The sequence below is a fragment of the Pinus tabuliformis genome, chromosome 6, assembly GCF_031772625.1.
Source record: "Pinus tabuliformis cultivar Carrire ecotype Pingquan chromosome 6, CPIR1, whole genome shotgun sequence".
Classification (NCBI taxonomy): Eukaryota; Viridiplantae; Streptophyta; class Pinopsida; order Pinales; family Pinaceae; genus Pinus; species Pinus tabuliformis.
Genome location: NC_142292.1, coordinates 1,043,568,309 through 1,043,575,348, shown reverse-complemented (window position 1 = coordinate 1,043,575,348; position 7,040 = coordinate 1,043,568,309).

Sequence of the window (7,040 nt, the reverse complement as noted above, 5' to 3'; positions counted from 1 at the left end):
CTTCTCAGCGCCTATCTGTACCATACTCTTGAATCATCAAGCGCTTCCATCTTCTATGAAAAGCCAGGGTCTCAACAATCTTTGTAAAGAATCACGATCAAATCCAGCACATCATCAAATAGTCCTTCAAACATTTTACGGAGCCAAATTGCTTCACAACTAATTGTACCAACTGCCACATCTTTTGCCTCGACAATGCAATAGAATTTTGCTTCATACTCTTCCAAGAAACCATACCAGATACCAACCATCAATATTATCTCTACTCATTATTAGCATTGCAAACCCAAATGATGTATCCTCAAGTCCCAAGTTGTAGTGAAAGATCCTTCATGTCAACTTCTACTTCTAGCTCCCTCTGAAGTCAATGAATCCTTATTTCCCAAAGTACGAGGTCTTCTTTAATCATGAGGCTTCTTCAAAATCTAGGGTAACTTTTCTAACTGAAGCAATCAACTTAACATGATTTTCTCTTGCTTACTGGGAGAATCTTCTTGCTTCTTTGCTTGTAATTTAATTTTGACTTCTCCAATGCATACTTCAAACTGCTCTCTTCTTTCTGCATTCACATTCTCTATGTTTCAGGAAAATCCTTGTGAGGTCTGCACATATAGAGTTTCCTTACAGACTTTGAAGAAGACAATTTTACATACAATTATGAAGCAAAATTTTAGCAATAAAAGGCATTCAATCATGGAACAAGTGAAACCCTGCTTTAAACATTAAAGTATGCAAAATATCAATGATAAACAACAAACTTACAAGTTACAACAATATTCCACAAAAGCACTTCTTTCAATCCCAGAACAATGTATCCAAGCAAAAATCACTTCCAATAGCAAGTCACAGCCCACAAATATCATATTTTGCCCAATGAAGCGAAAAAAGAGTCAAGTTGCACTCGCTTGAGGGTCGAATTACATGTGTGATGATGATAAGACAAATGACAAGGATGCTCTATGTATATGAGCCTTCTCCCATTCATTCTTACAATAATTCAAATAAAAAGCCCTACTAACAAGTTTACTTTTAAGTTTTCCACAAGAAAGAGGTTACAAGCCAACCTCATAGCTCAAAAACATAACACAAGTGCCATAAAAGCCCATGCATATGGGAATAAATGCTCCTAAAGCATGACATCATCTTCCAAAGCGCTGTATAAAGCACCAAAAGGTGAAATAAGTGCTAATGAGTACTTCATACTACAAGATGCATCTCAAGGATCATTTGCAAGCCTCTAAAGTCACTCCATGCCCACACATCATGTCCAAGGTTGTGCCCTATGTCACCCTCCAAGGAGCAAGAGGGATGATGTGGCACTCAATAACTCAAGCGTTGGGGCTCCAAGGTGATGTAGAATCCCTCCCTTACCATCTCAAGGATGACCATCATCATCTAGGCTTCAGAACAAATGATGCCCATCAAACAGTGACAAGACCAGCTTGGGTCCACTAAGCACATCATCAATATCTCCAATGCCAAGCTTCATGGGCTTAGTGTTTCAACATTTGGGAGTCCCTCGAGGTGTCAAGCATCATGTGGGGTCATCAAATAGCCCAACACTTTGCTCTAGGTGGGCAACGTTGCATCATCAAAGTTAATCTCTCTCTACAATGGGTAGTACATCCTTTGTTGTTTTACTAAGGAGGTGGGTCAATCACCTCAAGAAGCCATTTGTTGATGTGATGAGAACCACCTAACAAAACCTTCTCAAAATCAAGTGCAAATCAACAATCATTAAGTAGAGAAAACCATGGATGCACGATAGTGGACCATACTTAATAATGTTAAGGGCACAATTAATATTTCACACAAAGATCGCCTTCAAATATCTAACTAGACCAAATCTCGTATAATGTTCCCTCTTATGTTAGTGATGGCTAGATGGATAACCCCATTAGGTGTTTCCAACCACCAAGGGGAAGTGACAGGTCCCAAGTTAACCAATCAATCCATAGGTGCATGTGAAGATGTTGGCAATGGAGTGGGCATGACTTCAGGGCTAGGTTCCATAGCCAACTGACCAGCTAATGGTGATCCATCATCCTGAGTGTATAGATGTAAGGAGGGAGCAATCATGGAGGCCTGAGTAACCCCTTTCCTCGGCCTACTTTTTCCAATCCTTTGGTTTTATGTCTTTATGATAAAGCTTTGATATGGGTGCATAACTCAGGAGCCCAAGCTTGCAGTTGATTTAGCATTTATTACCCCTTAAAGATGAAATAGTTTATCTGTTAAATTTGGCAACTAGGGCCAAACTTCACCTTGGACAGCTCATATGAGGCAGCTAGTATTTTTATTAGATTCCTCTCTCTGAAGGTGTAGGATTGATCTAAAGATCATCCCATTCTGACATGTACAAATGGAGTTATGAATTTATTTTGATTATGGACAAATTGTCAAGGTTGGCCAGCCATCTGATTTGCACCCTCAAGCTCCCAACGTTGCATATAAATACAAGAAGCCTCCTCATTTTGGCATCTCATCTCACACTCATTTTCTTTCTCCTTCATTGATTGGGTTCAAATTTCAGACACAACTCTCCACACGAGTGAAGAAGGATTGTACTTTTATGTTCCACCCGTTGACTAGCGTTGACTAAAATTGTAGGACGTTGTTTTAACTTGCGTTGACCTGTTTTGACTGCGATTCTGTGTGGGGGATCTCTGTTTGGGTAGGCTACATTTCTGGGCACAAAAATCGAGGTTGTTTGACCAGCGTTGACTACATAAGGGTTTGCTACAGCGTTGACTTTCATTAACCATATTTGACTGGACTTTTTCAGACTATTTTTGCGTTGATTTTACTAGTTGTTGGAGGCCAAGTTGACTGAGTTTGACCGAGCTGTTTTGGAGGATAAATTTTTCCCTGTTGACCAACGTTGACTTTCTGGTTAGGGCTTCCTATGATTGTTGTTTGACTGGACAGATTTCACTTTGATTGGGCAAGTGAATATTGTATATTGTACTCTCTCTCTCTGTGCTGAACTTTTGAAGAATTATAAGAAGAATTCATCAAGGGTTTCCCCACATTGGAGTTTGTCCCTAGTTGGTGCCATATCTTGTGTCCTCTTGTCTTGGCTTGTCTTCTACTGTTATTGTTTATGTTCTATCTACATTTTACTATCATGTTGATGTGATTGCTAAAATGGATATTGATATTGGGCTAATCAGAAAATTGAAGTAAAATTGCTCTTAAGCATAGAAGATACCATTGTTATTAACATGGTATCAGAGCTGAGGTGAAGACAAAGCCCAAGCAAGAGTGAGAAGAGCAATCACTAAGAGGAGCAATCACTGATCAAGACAAGATTCAATGGCCTCCACATCCTACTTCAAGTATGATGATAAGCTTCATGATAAGTTTGATTATCATGCATGGAAAATGTCTCTTGATTTGACTTTAGAAGAGCAAGATGTTATGGATTATGTGCAGGGAAAGATTTCGGAACCTCCTTCTAATGCACCAGCTACTGCTAAGACAAAGTACAAGAAGGGTGAAGTCAAAGCAAAGAAGATCATCAGGGATTCTATTCATAAGCATTTAGTTGCTTACATCTCTGATTTGAACACATCAAAGGAGATATATGACAGGTTGGTTGGCATGTTCAAATCTAGCAATGCAAACCAAGTTCTTTTCCTCAAGAACAAGTTGAAGGATATAAAGAAGGGAAGAAATGAAGACATTCAATCCTACTTCATGAGGATTACTAAGATCAAAAATGATCTTCTTTCGATTGGAGAAGCTATTGTTGATAGGGAGCTTACTCTCATTGCCCTTGGAGGACTCCCTCGTGAATGGCACGTGTTCAACACCACTATTCTTAACAACGACAGGATTCCAAGTTTTGAAGAATTGTTGACTAGATGTTCTCAAGAAGAAACAAGGATGATGGAACTAGATATGCCTTCAAATAGGAATGATCCTACTGCATTCCCTGTTCATGCTAAAAAGAACAATGCAGGTCCTAAGAAGCAATGTCAAGGAAGGTCGGGTTTCAAAAATGGAAGGAAGGGAGATGCTTCATTTGCAACAAGTTTGGCCACTATGCTAGGTAGTGTCCTAATAGAAGGGATACACCTCGTGATGATGACAACCACAACAACAACAATTTCAGGGGCAATAACAATCAAAGGAATGGCAGATTCAACAACCAAGGAAAAATGAATGCTCCCGCTCGTCATCAAGGAAATGGTCGCCCTCCCAAGAAATCAAGAAACATTAGGTATGATGAATCTGATGTTGTTGATAACAAGCAAAGAGAATTTTATCTTATATCTGCCCTCTCCAGTACATCTCCTCTGGACACTTTGGGAAATTGGTTGATGATAGTGGTGCCTCAAGGCACTTCACTAGGTATAAGGAAGCTCTTTCAAATCTGATTGAAAAGGATACAAATTTGGAAAGTATCCTTGGAGACAATGCCACCTATCCTGTGAAGGGAGTTGGGAATGTTACTCTTCAATTGAATCAAGGTAACACCATTCATCTACAAGAAATACTATATGTACCCAATCTAAAGAAGAACTTGGTATCTATCTCGGCGATGGAGGACAAAGGATTCAAGGTGGCATTCATCGATGGAAAGGTACATGTGTGGAATAAAAATTTCAAAGATGCATTTACACTTGGCTTCAGGGTTGATAGCCTATATCAAGTTGGAGGAAGTCCATTGGGAGCTATGTCTTGCGACACATCACTTCAATCCGAATTATGGCACCGAAGGTTTGCTCATCTACATTATAAGGCTCTACCCGATGTGAGGAAGATGGTGACAAGTATGCCTGAATTTAAAGTAGAACATGAAGGTGTTTGTCAGGGAGTGTGCCGAAGGAAGCATACAAGGGGACCATTCCCCTCAAGTGATAGCAAGACTACCGACATATTGCAATTGGTTCATTCTGATTTATCTTGTATTGATGCCCGTGAACTCATTGGGAGGATATTTATATTATGCTATCTTTATGGATGATTTCTGTTGCAAGACTTGGATATATTTCTTGAAGAAAAAGGATGAAGTATTCTCATGGTTCCGTTCTTTCAAAGCTTTGGTCGAAAATCAACCGGGAAGAAGATCAAAATATTAAGGACCAATAATAATGGAACCAAATATGAATCAAATGAGTTCATTAATTATTGTAGAGAAGTTGACATAAGAGGGAGACTACAACCGCATATACTCCTGAGCAAAATGGTGTTGTTGAAAGGAAGAACCGTTCTATCGTAGAAGCCACTCGTGCCATGCTTCATGATCAAAGCCTTCTGAAGTTCTTATGGGACGAAGCTGTAAACACCGCAGTGTATGTTCAAAATAGATGCCCTTATCAAGAATTGGACTCCAAAACTCCCGAAGAAGTTTTCACTAGTTAGAAACCTGATGTTTCTCACTTTAGAATTTTTGTTAGTCCCGTATATTTTCATGTGTCGAAAGAAAAGAGAAGCAAATTGGAAGCTTCTGGGAAGAAAAGAACATTTGTGGGCTACAGTGAAACTTCTAAGGCATATAGAATCTAAGTTCCTAGTCAAAGAGAAGTGGAGATAAGTCATGATGTCACCTTCCATGAGGATGTTGCACTTGGGAAGATTAGTAACCTTCCTCTTCCAAGGAAGGCCAAAGAAGCAGATTCAGGAAAGCAGGGAGAACTGCAGGATGAGTCGATGCCCAATGTTGAAGGACCAATGGATCCCATTGATCCACCCCCTCAAGAGCCCTCCTCCTCAAAAAGGAGACCCTCGTGACTTAGGGAGACTCTCAAAGATGCCGAGAGACATGTTGCACCTAGGGGGGCATTTCGTGAAAGCAAGAAGTCGAATAGGTACCAAGGGTACTTAACTGCAATGAGCACCATTGTTCAATCTGAGCCTTGCACATTCGAAGAAGCTGCAAAGCACCAAGTTTGGAAGGATGCAATGAACGAAGAGTATGAGTCGATTATGAAGAATGATGTCTGGGATGTGGTCCCTAAACCCAAGGACAAATCCGTTGTCACCTCGAAATGGCTCTACAAGATCAAGCATGGAGCTAATGGAAGTGCTGAAAAGTTCAAGGCCAGATTTGTTGCTTGAGGCTTCTCTCAAAAGGAAGGTGTAGATTATGATGAGATATTTGCACCTATTGCCAGCTACACCACCATTTGTTCGATTATAGCCCTTGCTGCCTTGCAGGATGGAATTTACACCAGATGGATGTCAAGACAGCCTTCTTGCATGGTTCACTTAAGGAGGAAGTCTATGTAGAACAACCTGAGGGGTTTGAGATTGTAAGACACATGTATGCATGTTGAAGAAAGCCCTCTATGGGTTGAAGCAAACACCTAGGGCTTGGTATGAGAGGATCGATAGCTATCTAATGAAGCTAGGATTTACAAGAAGTGAAGTTTATCAAAACCTTTACTTTAAGGTTAAGAATGATAAACATCTCATCTTGGTACTCTATGTGGACGATCCCTTTCTGACAGGTGTAGACCCTCTCATTCGTCAATGTAAAAGGGAGTTGCTTTCGAATTTGAAACGAAGGACCTACGACTAATGCATTACTTCCTAGGGTTGGAGGTATGGCAAAAGCCAAGTCAGATTTTCCTTTCTCAAGGAAAATATATTGTGAAGCTACTTGAAAGATTTGGGATGGTGGATTGCAAGTCCGTGACTACTCCGATGGAACTTAACTTCAAGAAGTTATGCGGAAATGTTGTTGGGCTCGATTTGGAAAATCCCTCTGAGTATCGTCAACTCATGGGGGCCCTAATGTTCTTGGTGAACTCTCGTCCAAACATATGTTTTGCAATGAATACATTGAGTTAGTTTATGGTCGAGCCTCATCACATACATTGGATTGCTGCCAAGAATCTCTTGAGATATCTTCGGGGCACAATCACTTATGGACTGAGATACACTGCCAGGAATGTGAGGCTCCATGGTTACTCTGATGTAGATTGGGCTGGCAATGTGGTGGATCATAAAAGCACATCTGGATGTTGCTTCTCTCTAGGTTTTGCTTCGATATCATGGATGAGCAGGAAGCAGAAGTCAGTTGCCTTGAG